This window comes from Cebus imitator, unplaced genomic scaffold (assembly GCF_001604975.1).
Source record: "Cebus imitator isolate Cc_AM_T3 unplaced genomic scaffold, Cebus_imitator-1.0 Scaffold156, whole genome shotgun sequence".
In the NCBI taxonomy this organism is placed as follows: domain Eukaryota; kingdom Metazoa; phylum Chordata; class Mammalia; order Primates; family Cebidae; genus Cebus; species Cebus imitator.
Genome location: NW_016107471.1, coordinates 3,757,238 through 3,770,773, shown reverse-complemented (window position 1 = coordinate 3,770,773; position 13,536 = coordinate 3,757,238).

The following is a 13,536-nucleotide window of genomic DNA, read 5'->3' as shown; positions in this document are numbered from 1 at the left end:
TTCATTTACATCTTGTCTATGGCTGATTTCATGCTAAAGTGGCAGAGCTGAATAGTTGTGATAGAGATAATATGGCTTAGAAAACCTAAAATATTTACAATCTTTCCAGAAAAAAAAAAATTTGCCAACCTTTATTATACAGCATGTATTCATTGTATCTGGCTTCTTTCCCTCAGCATGATTTAGAAATTAATTCATGTTTTTACATTCCTCTATTGTCTAGCATTTGTTGTTATTTTATTCCACTGTATGAATATAACATTTAGCAGCTCCTTTGTTGTTTAAAATTTGTGTTTTCATTATTAAAAATTACATTATATAGTACATACATTATAAATAATATGAAAAGCTGCTATAAGCATCTAGTACACATCTGTGGCTTCATTTCCTTTGGGCAAATACCTAGAAGTGGAATTCATGGATCATACGGTAAGTGTACCTGTTACTTTACTAAAACACTTTCAAACTATTTTTCATTACATTTGTACCATGTTATACTCCTATTACCAATTAATGACAACTCAATGGCTCAACATTCTCACCAACACTTGAAATATTTGTTATTGCTTCACAATTTAATTGTTTTTATGTGTATGTGTAGTGGTTTTTCTTTGTGGTTTTAATTTGCACTTTGCTTATCGCTAATAATTTTGTGCTTCTGGTTATGTGCTTGTTGACCATTCATATATTGTCTTCCATGAAGTTCTTAGTTAAGTTCAAGTTGTTTGCACATTATTTTATTGTATGTATTGTCTTTTTTCAGTTGTAAGGGTGTCTTATGTCAAATACATATATCGAGAATAGTTTTGCCTAGTTTGTTGTCTTTCATTTTGAACGGTGTTTTTAAAGAAAAGATGTGCTTAATTTTGACAAAGTCCAGTTTATTATTTTTTAAATGTTGAGTGCTTTATATGATGTAAGAAATCTGCCTATTCCAAGGTAATAAAGAATTTACACTATGTTTTCTTTTCTTTTCTTTTTTTTTTTTTTGAGGCGGAGTTTCGCTCTTGTTACCCAGGCTGGAGTGCAATGGCGCGATCTCGGCTCACCGCAACCTCCGCCTCCTGGGTTCAGGCAATTCTCCTGCCTCAGCCTCCTGAGTAGCTGGGATTACAGGCACACGCCACCATGCCCAGCTGATTTTTTGTATTTTTAGTAGAGACGGGGTTTCACCATGTTGACCAGGATGGCCTCGATCTCTTGACCTCGTGATCCACCCGCCTTGGCCTCCCAAAGTGCTGGGATTACAGGCGTAAGCCACTGTACACTATGTTTTCTTATAGAAATATTCTGCTTTTTTGCTTTTACATGTATGTCTATAACCCATGTCAAATGTATTTTGTATAAAGTATTGGATCAAGGTTTATTTTTTTCATGCAGATATCCAGCTGTCTTCATTTTCCTCAAAGAATCAGCTTGGTAACTTTGTTGACCATCAATTAATAACATATGTATTGGTCCATGACTGTAATATCTCTACTATTCCAACAATTTATATATTTTTCCACTGGATAATTATGGAGGCCAAGCAAGGTATCTATTTTTTTTCTTCTTTCTAAAAATTGTTTTAGCGATGCTAGGTATTTAGCATTTCCATGTAAATTTAAAATTATCTTTTAAATTTCTAACAAAAACAACAAATGTTTTATGGACTTTTGATTAATATTTTCTTGAATCTTCAGCTTAATTTTGAGATACTGAAATTGTGATGATGAGTTTTTCAGTCTATGAATTTGGTGTATCTATTTATTTACTTTTCTTTCATTTCTCTCATAAGTGCTTAGGAGTTTGATAAAATTCATTGGTCTGGATTTAAATTTTTAATGTATGAAGAATTTGTTTAATTAAACTTCAATTTTTTAAATAAATCTGAGGATATTTCAAGTGTTCTATCTCTTTAGCAATGAGTTTTAATAAGTTGTGCTTTTCCAAGAACATGTATACTTTATCTAACTGTTTAAATTTATTGGCATAAAGTTGTCTATTATATTTCCTTATTATCTTTTACTTTTCTATAAAAGTTGTGGTAATGTTCCCTCTTTCTCCCCAATATTATTCATTTATATTGTCTCTCTGATTTCCTTGATTAGTTTTGTTACAAATTTATCAATTTTATTAACATTTTGCAACCATCAAATTTTTAACTTTATTAATGTTCTCTTTTATCTTATATATATATTTACTTTTGTTCTTATCTTTACTTATTCATTTCGTTTACTGTGTTTAATTTACTTTTGTTCTAGCTTCCAAAGTGAACATATAGGTCAATTTAAACACTCCTTATTTAAATGCTTATTTTTCAATAAAATAATGGAAAATTACAAATTTTCCTCTAAAAACTAATTAGTTGCATCTCACACAATTTTATTGTTTATTATCATAAAGTTTGAAATTATGTTATATAGTAATAACCATGCTTATTACTGCTTTAATACATGTATTAATTAGAAGTGTATTTCTTTTTTTTTTTTTTTTTTTTAGACGGAGTTTTGCTGTTGTTGCCCAAACTGGAGTGCAATGGCACGATCTCGGCTCACCGCAACCTCCGCCTCCTGGGTTCAGGCAATTCTCCTGCCTCAGTCTCCCAAGTAGCTGGGACTACAGGCACGTGCCACCATGCCCAGCTAATTTTTTGTATTTTTAGTAGAGACAGGGTTTCACCATGTTGACCAGGATGGTCTCGATCTCTTGACCTTGTGATCCACCCGCCTCGGCCTCCCAAAGTGCTGGGATTACAGGCTTGAGCCACCGCGCCCAGCCAGTGTATTTCATTTTTAAATCTCTGAAGATTTTCTACAAATTTAGTTTTTATCTCTGATTCCATTGGTTTAAAAAATACTCTATAAGAGTTCAATGCTTTGAAAGTTATTTAGTTATTTTATGGTATGACATATGTTTTATCTTGGTGAATGTTTTCTATATACTAAAAAGAAAGGATATGCCATTGTTGGTAGTGTTTGTTAAATGTCAATTAGGTCAAGTTGGTTGATAATGCTGCTCAGATCTTGTCTACTAACTCAGATTTTGTGTTTACTTGTTCACTCAGTTACTGAAAAAGGGTTAAACAATTCTCCCACTACATAAATTTTCTTCTGTCTTTTGTTAATTCTGTCTGGCTTTGTTTCATGTATTTTGCAGCTCTGTTATTAGGTCCACACACATTTAGAGTTGTTTGGTCTTACCATGAACTTTAAAAGTTATTTAATACTTCAGTCAAAGTTAGGTTTTAATTCAGACTGATCTTGCTTTTGGCCATATAGTTCTCTCAAAAAATTGTTGCTTCATTATCGGACTGATTCCATTAAGGTCCATGTAGCAATAGCTACCCTTATAATGCTTTGCCAACCTTTCAGCAAATATGCCTCCCTCTCTCTCTCTCAACTTAATTATATGCCTCCCTCTCTCTCTCAAACTTAATTATAGCTACATTATTTAGGATCCCACGAGAAAATTATTATTCTATTTTCCTGAGCAACTTTGTCTAATTCAAAAAATGTTACTTAGGGTCACATTAATCTAATAAAAAGATTTTAAAGATTTAATAAAAGGCAGGGTGACCACAACATTATTTTTTCACCAGAAAACTATTTTAATGTCAATATGAATTAGATTTTTGTCTTGCACAATTTATTTTAAATATAACAGAATATAAGCATAAACGTTAAATACAAATATTCCCAATCTGCAGCCTCAAAAGTTCTCTTTTGTGTTTCTCATCATTAAAAAAAAAAAAAATTCTTTCTTGAGTACATGTCTTTCTCATAGAACCTTATTAAAGGCAGTGATACCAATCAGATCACACTACTAACATTCTTTTTCCAAAATGTTTTCAACCAATGGTCAACTCAACATGTCATTGTGAAATGGGAAAGATTCCCTTGTTCCCTCATAGTGCATGTGATGGGGGTGTGGCCCACATCTTCAGTGTCCAGCTGCTCAAACCTCTAGAGGAGCATACAGACAGGCAGGCTGTGAGGCTCTGATCCCACAGCAGGGTCTAGGGGTGAATGTTCACAGTTCCTGAAGCCCCCGTAGGCATATGTTACAGGATGCTCTTTTAGTTTGCCATCTATAGGCAGCTTGTGTTAGTTAACCAGCTCAGTTAGACTCTCTACCTTGTCACAAGCACAGAGGGCTTTCTGTATCCTGAGTTCTTGCCTTGGTGTACAGAAGAATCAGATCATGTGTGGGCTTGGAGAATGAGTGCAAAGTCTTACTGAGTGGAAGTAGCTCTCTCCTGATGGAGGAACCAGAAGGGAGATGGTTTTCCCCTAGAGTTGGGCTGCCAGGTGGCCCTGGCTCTCCTCTGACTGCCCCAGCCATACTCCTCCTTGCCCTGCCAGTGGATGGCCTGCTGGTGTGCTGGCATCTATTGGTGTGCTCTCCTGCCAGCAGGCATGCTCCCCTTGTCTTCTCCATGTCCAGCTGCTTGTCTTCCACCAGTGTGTTCCTCTCGCCATCCAGCAGCCTGTCTCTGCCTTGCTAAGGTCTCATGTTTTTATAGGCCCAGGATGGGCTCGTGGCGGGCCAGGGTGGTCTTGGAAAATGTAACATTTGGGCAAGAAGGCAGAAGTTCCTGTCCTCACCTAGGTCCCTGGTGGTAGAGTCCTAGCCGGGAACCACGCCCTCCTCCACCCAGCACTCCCCTTCCTCCCTTCCTTATCATTTAAAGGGACAATATTTTTCCCTTCCCAGCATCCTGTAGCAATTGTATGTCTTCAAGTTATCCATTTTGACATTTTGCAAAATATCCCAAACATTGAAAACACAGGTTGCTCACTTTCCGCAAATTGCTGTTTCCTTCCTAGCCAACAACTAAAGAAATAATAGATATTTTTGGTTTCTCATTTGAGCAGCCCCTACTTTCAATATCAGTTTTACTATTAGTCAAGTGTGCTGCAATAATAAACAACTTCAATTTCTCAGTGGCTTACTACCATCAAATATTTATTTCTTCTTCACGTTATATAAGAGCTGCTGGTTGCCTGGGGCTCTGCTCCAGCTGGGGTTCCATACCACATGCCTTTTATTCGAATCCAGGTTGAAGGTTTAGTCCCAATATGGCACTTGCCCATTTTGTAACTTGTACTATGTGTGTTTGTTAAAGCTGGGAAATCTTTTCTAGATGCAATGCCCTTCCCTCTAAAGCTGCATGTTAGCGCTGACCAGATGAATATTTGGCAGAAGTGAAGCAATGGTCATTACTCTGTGAAGGTTATCAAAATAAGATGCTGTGAGGGACAGATAAGAATATGCCCCCTGCTTTATCTATGCTCTTTTTTACTTGGCATTTAATTATCCTCCAATAGTGGCCTCAGGATCACCACCAGATGTTTGGTTTTGGATGAACATGCTGAAAGTCCACCCCACAAGCTTTCACTGCTGTGGCAAGATGTGTTTGACTTCTCAGGGTGACTAGTAACTTCTTTTCTGACCCTCGGATCTCCTCTAGACCTTCAATTTTTTCGTCCCCTTCCATGTTTGTGTAAATTGTAATTCTTTAATCCCTTATCATATGAAAGTTATACTGTCTCTGTTTCCCTTTTGAATCCTAACTGACACCCATTCACTGATAGACAAGGTTACATTTAAATTGATTGCTTGAATGTGGCATAGATCATCAGTCTCCATGTTCCACTGGCATTGGATAGAACATGTCACATGGCCAATTCAAACATCAATGTTATGCGGAGGTACCCTCATATGTGGATAGGAGTGTGTAAATATTTGTCAAAATCATGTAATCTACTAAACCTGTTTTGTAAATCTCTGAAGCAATCACTAAATTACTAAGCATTGAAATTGGAATGGGCATTGAGAGCCCTCATCAAGGTTTGGGGATAGAAACAACCCTACATAAATCACATGACTGATTAGACGGAAGAAATTTAATGTATAGCTACATGGAAAAAAAGGTAATGCCTGAGGATCAGTGACTCACAGATGCCCACTGTGATTAATTGCTAACTAGTGAAATCATTGTTCATTTCATAATGCAATTTCAGCTGTACTTAAAAAATATTTCCCTATTTTTTAAATTTATGACTACAAAACTATTAAAGATATTCTTAATCACTTGAACTAAACATAAGGAGCACTGAAATCCATAGTCTTGTCCACAATTTCATAGATCATTTAAATATGCCATAAATTAGGGCACTCAAACTCACACTGTTTATGTTGAAAAGAATTATCTGCAGGAAACCCTATTTCTCTGTAGATTTCATATTTGATTTTAAAAGTATTTTTAAAAAATTGTTTCTTAGAAGAAGGAGAAACCTACATCTCCATGTAAGCATTTTTCATTTTATTTCTACTGTAGTTAAAAAAATCACCCCATCTAAACAGGGATTTTGAAGGCTCTTTTAACTTGGTTACAGTTAACAAACCAACCCTGGAACAAACCCTTCAACCTAGTTCAGGTGGCAGAGAAGCCACCTCTGCAGGGCTGAGGGTTGTTACCTCTGTGTTATTTTAATTATTTTCCGACGTTCGCAGAAAGCTGACATTTTCAATGAAGACATCAACACCAAGAGCAAGGCAAGCCAACAACACCCATGGCCTTATACAGTCTCACATTTCAGACTCTTGCAAATATTTTTAGTTGGATCAAGTCCACAGTGCTAAATATGCTCTATTATATCCATTCCCATGGAAACAGACAAGATGTCACTGGATTATAAATTTGCTGCCTGATGATAAAAAAGAAGAAGAAAGAAAATCTACATGGGCCCGAAATAAACAAGAATTCTTATTTGAAAAGAAAATTCTGTAGCAGGAGCAAGAAATACACAGGAAACAAGCAAAATTAAATTTTCTTTAAAAATATTGAGATTTTCCAAAAGAAATAAAAAATCCATTTTGAAAGCTATAAATAACCTATTAGAAATTTAATGAGAAAATAATTTCAAGTGATGTCAGCCACTTAAAGCTGGAAGCTTTTTTCAGGGCTAGTCATTCAAATATTTACAGAGCAGCTGCTTGTAAGAGAAACCACACTTAATGTGGGAAACCATTTCTGGACTATTGAATTGCTTTCTAACTCGGTCTCTCTCTATCAGTCGTGGCACTCAGAACCCCTAATAACCATCCTTGTTTCACAAAATAACATGAAAATTCCTTCAAGTGGCTTCCAAGGCTCTCCAGAGTGTGACTCTAAGACCACTTAGTAGATCTAAACATCAGTAATTTACTATGTGTACCTTATGTGCAAATCAAGTCACACTGAGATGTTTAGCTATTCATATTACTTGTACATTTCTGCCACCCATATTTGACCCTATTTTTCCTTCTAAAGTAACAGTTTTGATCCATCATCTCCACAATTTAAAAGTCACACATGAAATGTGGCTTCCCTTTTAAAGCCTTCCTTCATCACTCTAGCTGATAAAAACTGTCCCTCTTATGGCTCATTTCTAACCCTCTCATAAGCCTAATATTATTGAGAACACTCACCGCTCTGAATTGCCTTCATTTATTAGACATTCTTGTTTCTTGAACCACAGGAATCTGTAAGTGAATATACGGAATTTGAAAATCCCTGCCTTATGCATAATCGTTGTTTAGAAAATACTACTGAAATTAAACAGCAATTAAGATGTTGAAAATTTCATCTATTTAAAATCTGATCTAAATGTGTCACATCCAGACAGACCTTAAACTAGAAAAAAATAGTTACTGTAAATCTCAGTGCTAAATTGAAGAGAAGGGAATGACTCATTTGGCATACTGATATTTGATTCAGAAGCTTCCACAAGCTGTGCTGAGGCTTTAGCATCTTTTACAAATGAGAAAGTATATATGCATAGAGGATGTATGGTTTATCCAAGTCACAGGGGAAAGAAGAGTTAAAGCTAGGATTCGAGTTGACAACTTTCAGATCACTTGCTTCATTCACTCAGCTGTAATATCTCTAAGAAGCCATTTCTAAGCTTTCAACAAAGTGGTTCTGAACTCTTCTATCATACTATTTTTTTATTTTTTAGACAAAGTTTGCTCTTTGTCTAAAAAATAAAAGTGCGGGCTCAACTGCAGTGACATAAGCCTGGGTTACAGAGCTGTTACCATCATGGCTCACTGCAGCTTTGACCTCCCAAGATCATGTGATCCTCCCACCTCAGCCTCCCAAGTCGGTGTGCACCACCACGTCTGGCTAATTTTTTTTTTTTAAGTGATGGGGGTCTCACTTTGTTACACAGGCTGATCTCAAAATCCTTGGCTCAAGTGATCCTCCCTCTTCATCCTCCCAAAGTACTGGGATTGCAGGCATGAGTCACTACTCCCAGATCCTTTTTGTTTTAATTCGAGTATTTTATGTACTTGAATGTATTCACTGAAAATAAGTCCCAACAAAAGAAACGGCAATGAACATAGACAATAAGGCAACTAGTGTTGACACGTGGTTTTATTTTTGTGTGTGTCTATAAAATCATTCAAATATTTCTTTTTGATCTTGGTAAGAAGGATTTTAGGATTAAAACATCCTACCTCACTTCTCTTATGGAATGCAGCCTTTAAACTTCAACTATTAATAAGTAAGGAAGAAACATTTTCTCTTATTTATGTTTCCAGAGTTGTCAGATGACTGGTAGATATCACGGCTACTTTCTTTCACATATCAACCATTTATTTTGCTGTAATTTGGTTGCCCTAAGCTGATTAAAAGAAACATGTTCAACTTTCAGGATATATGCCTGGGATCCATTTAAAGGCATTTAGATGCCTACAATTAGCAATTTAAAACTTAGAGCAAAACTAAATTAAATAAATTATATTTCCCAAGCCTACTGACTTCAGAAATTTGATTATTGCTTTTCTTCCTGGTGTAATTGATTTCTAGTTAATGAATGCAATATCTGATATAAAGGAGAGAAACATTTGAAGCTTAAAAAGCATCACATAGCTGACATTGTAACTCAAGTAAGCATAAACTGAGTCTATGAGTGGATATAACTTCAAAATTCTTTGGCAATCATATGTAAAACAACTAAAGACTAGTCAACAAAAGTGAATTTAGGGAATGTAGCAGACAGCTTCTGACACAACTCCCAGTGATCCCTGCCTCTTGGTATTTACGCCTTTGTATAATCCTCTCCCTTTGCTTTGTATAACCCTCTCTCTTTGGGCTGGACCTAACAACTTGCTTATAATAAATAGCACACAGCAAAATTGATGGAATATCACTTCTGTTATTGGATTATTAAAAAACTATACTTTCTGTCTTGCTAGCATTCTTTCTCTATTGCCTTTTCTACTTGCAGCTTTGATGAGACAAGCCACTATATTGTAGAGACCCATGTGATGAGGAACTGAGGGAGGCCAATAGCAAGCAAGGATCTGAGTTCTTAAATTCAACAATTCACAAGGAACTGACTCCTGCCAACAACCACGTGAGTGAGATTGAAAGCAAATACTTTTGCTGCATTGAGATAATTACAGCCCTGACACCTTGATTGCAGCTTGTGAGAGGCCCTGAGACAGAGGACCCAGCTAATTTAAATGATTTGCAAAAAATTATGTTATACTGTTTCTACATAATTCCCAAACTTATTAATAAAATTTTCTATTAGACTACATTATCTAAGAGAATCAAATAAAATTACATCCTGAAAGCTATAAGAACAAAAATACAGTATACAGTTTCTCATTAGTGAGAAAAATGATTATAGCTTCCCTTCTGTGATGAATGATAAGGTCTTCATAGCCACCTACCCATGTGACAAAACTGTTTCCACACTGTTTTATTCTTGTAAATTTCTTTAAGTTCCTTGTAGATTCTGGATATTAGACCTTTGTCAGATGAATAGATTGCAAAATTTTTCTCCCATTCTGTAGGTTTTCTGTACACTCTGAGGATAGTTTTTTTGGCTGAGTGGAGCTTTTTAGTTTGATCCCATTTGTCAATTTTGGCTTTTGTTGCCATTGCTTTTAGTGTTTTATTCATGAAGTCTTTGCCCATGCCTATGTCCTGAATGGTATTGCCTAGGTTTTCTTCTAGGGTTTTTATAGTTTTAGGTTTTATGTTTAAGTTTTTAATCCATCTTAATTTTTTTATAAGGTGTATCTTGTTTGTACAAAACAGTCAATATTTGAAGGTTCTAGAAAACTTTAATAGTTCCTTGTGAAAACATGCTAAGCATGTTTTATAGCAGTCTGAAAGGTTCTATTGAGACAAATACCAGATAAATTTCTTACTACCCTCTGTTCAGCCAATTCCACTTCTAGGAGGTAGAAAAAAAAATTAAAATTAAATGAGATCCTACTCTGTTCTGGGTATCAAATAAACATTACTGTACTTAAAAATGTCAAACTTTTTTTATCAAAAGTTTGGTATAATGTTGAACTTTTGTTATCATTGTTTGTCTGCATTTTTTAAAACTGGTAACATAAATGCATCCCCCTTCCCCTTACTCAGCAACTATGCCCAAAGAAAACAAGGTACACTTGTTAAAGTAAGCCTATAAATCAACTAACAATAAGTTGGAACAGAGATAGAGAGTCACCTCAGGAATTCTAAATGACCTCCAAGTCAGGAGAAGTAGTGTTGGTCAAGGATGAAAGTACAGACAAATCACGAATTAGTGTGGTACCTTCAAGGATGAGTCACTGGGTCTCTAATTATCTGCAATAGGAATCACTGGGGAGGTTTTAAAACTATTGATGCCTATGTTCAACCTTCAGGGTTTCTGACTATAATTGATCCCGAGTATGTCTAAGACACTAATTTTCTAAAGCTCCCCAGAAACATTAATTTGTCTCCAAACTGTGACCTGACTTGCCCGCTGATTGTAAATATATGCCCATTTGATTATTTAGATAGGTGAAGAATGTCAGCTGTTCATTATTTGTTTCATATTATAGAGATATGGCACAAAGTCATGTTGTATTTGGAAAATCAATGGATGAGCAAGGCCATTGGAAAAGAAAGAATCTGAAACCTCTTTGGGATACAAGATAAAATTCAAAGAGAGAAACCACTAAAATGTTTTCTTCTACACTTCCCTTACATTCTTATGAATCTGGTAGTCATGAAGAAGGGAGGAAAGATTGAGAGGAGACTGAAAAATCTGTGGTAATTCATTAAATCAAACTCCACTTAACTTTCTAGTATGGCATATAAAATAGGACCAAATCATTGACCTTGTCATCATCGTTACCTATTTTCTCCAACATAATGATCTCTGCTTTAATTTACATTAACTTAAAACCCTAGGGTCATAGCTACAGAGAAAATGAGGATAAGTCCTAGATATCTTCACTGATTAAGTGAAACAATGAGAGTGAATCATGATTTGTACCAGAAATACAGGTACTCATCAAATAATTGTGTTTTTTCTATACCACATGGGACCTAGTTCTATATACACAAAACAAAATGGCAATAATAATCCTAATAATATTGTTTATATTTAATATTCAATAAATATTAGATGTGTGAATTTTTATTCTACATATGTTGTCAACAAAAGCTTAGAATCTCCATTTTATGTTATTAAAATCCATTGAATATTAAGGGAAGAAAATCAGACAGGGGCGTAGAGTTCAGTGGAAAATGAATCGTTGCAAAAGTACAAATATACAGTTTAATAGAAGAAATAAGACATGGTGCCACATAAGTCAGTAGGTTTACTATAGTTTATAATAATCTCTTGTATATTTCAAAATAGCTATAAGATAATTTAAGTGTTTCTAGCATAAACAAATGATACATATTTAAGTTTATGGATATCTCAATTATGCTAATTTGATCTTTTGGAAATTATTTGGATATATTAAATTATCACATATACCCCCAAAATACAATTAACTAAAAAAGAAAATTGTTGTCTCACAAATTCCCCAGCCTTGGCATTTATTTTACTATTTACATTTATGTCCTCTCCAAGCTTATACACTCTCTTTTGTAGCAGAACACATTTTCTCAGTGTGATTAAGAATTATCCTACTGGGTTTTTAACAGCCTTAGCTGTTGCCTTTGGGATTTAGGGAGTCCACGGAGACTAGGGACTACAGCATTTTACCAGCAAAGCACAGCAGCTCTCCAAAGATGCAGCAAGACCAATTATTTACATGAGTTCCACATCCTGTTTTCCTTTATTGGGCAGAATCTCCTCATCAAGTTCTGCAAGCAACCCCACTGATGTGCTTGTACTAGCAACAGATACATACTTCCCTGGGGTGGACCTCCCATAGGGAGGGGATGGCCACAATCTTTGCTGTTTCACAGCCTTCACCATTTATACCTTTAGGTGCCGGAAATTCTGAGGTGACTAAGGACTGAGGCAGACCTCAAGCACACTGAAGCAGCCGTTCAGAAATGTGGCCAGACTGTTTGTTACATAGGCCTCCAATCTCATATCTCCTCACTGGGCAGGCCCTTCTGGTCTGGGTGTCCAGCCACCTTCTGCCAGAGTTATCAACAACTTCTTCTCACTGGGCAGGGATGCCTGACCTGGAATCCAGCACAACCACCCTGCCCCTGCCTGACTACTTCAATCAGAGGCAGCCCAGCAGTTAAAGGCGCACCCACACGCAGAGATGAGAAAGAAGCAATGCAAGAATTCTGATAATTCAAATGGCCAGAGTGTCTCATATCCTCCAAATGAATGCACTAGTTTTCTGACAAGGGTTCTTAACCAGGTTGAGCTGACTGAAGTGATAGAAATAGAATTCAGAATGTGGATAGGAATGAAGATCATCATGATTCAGAAGAATGGCAAAACTCAATCCAAGGAAACTAAGAATCACAGTAAAACAATACAGAAGCTGACAGACAAAATAGCCATACACACACACACACACACACACACACAAGAAACCTAATGGATAAAATAGAGCTAAAAAACAAACTACAAGAATTTGACAATTCAATCCCAAGTATTAACAGCAGAAAAAATCAAGCTGAGGAAAGAAAGTTGGAACTTGAAGACTGGCTCTCTGAAATAAGACAGACAATTAAAAATAAAAGAATAAAAATGAATGGACAAAGCCTCTGTGAAGTATGGGATCATGTAAAGAGGCTAAATCTATAATAACTGGCATCCGTGAAAGGGACAGAGAGTAAGTAAATAACTTGGAAAACATATTTCAGTATACTGTCCATGAATACTTCCCCAGCCTCACTAAATCAGGAAATACAGAGAACCCCTGCACTATTCTACACAAGATCATCTCCAAGACACATAATTAGCAGATTTTCCAAGGCTAAAATGAAAAACAAATGTTAAGGGCAGCTAGAGAGAAAGGACAGGTCACCTACAAAGAAAACCATATCAGGGTGAATTGCCGGGAATACTGTGGACCCCTCAGTGGTGACTGAGCAACCCCAAGCTTCCAGAAGAATTGGCAAAACCTGAGCCATCTGAAATAACAAGAAGAAATTGTTGTTGATTTTTAACCTGTAAATTCTCTCAGAATTTGGTTTCCCCAAAATGAGCTATTTGCTTTGTTATGCTTGTTACTTACTGTATTGATTATATTAGAGAAAATGAAGAATAATGTGAAGAGTTAAAATGTAGCTTGTGACTTTTCCCCTGG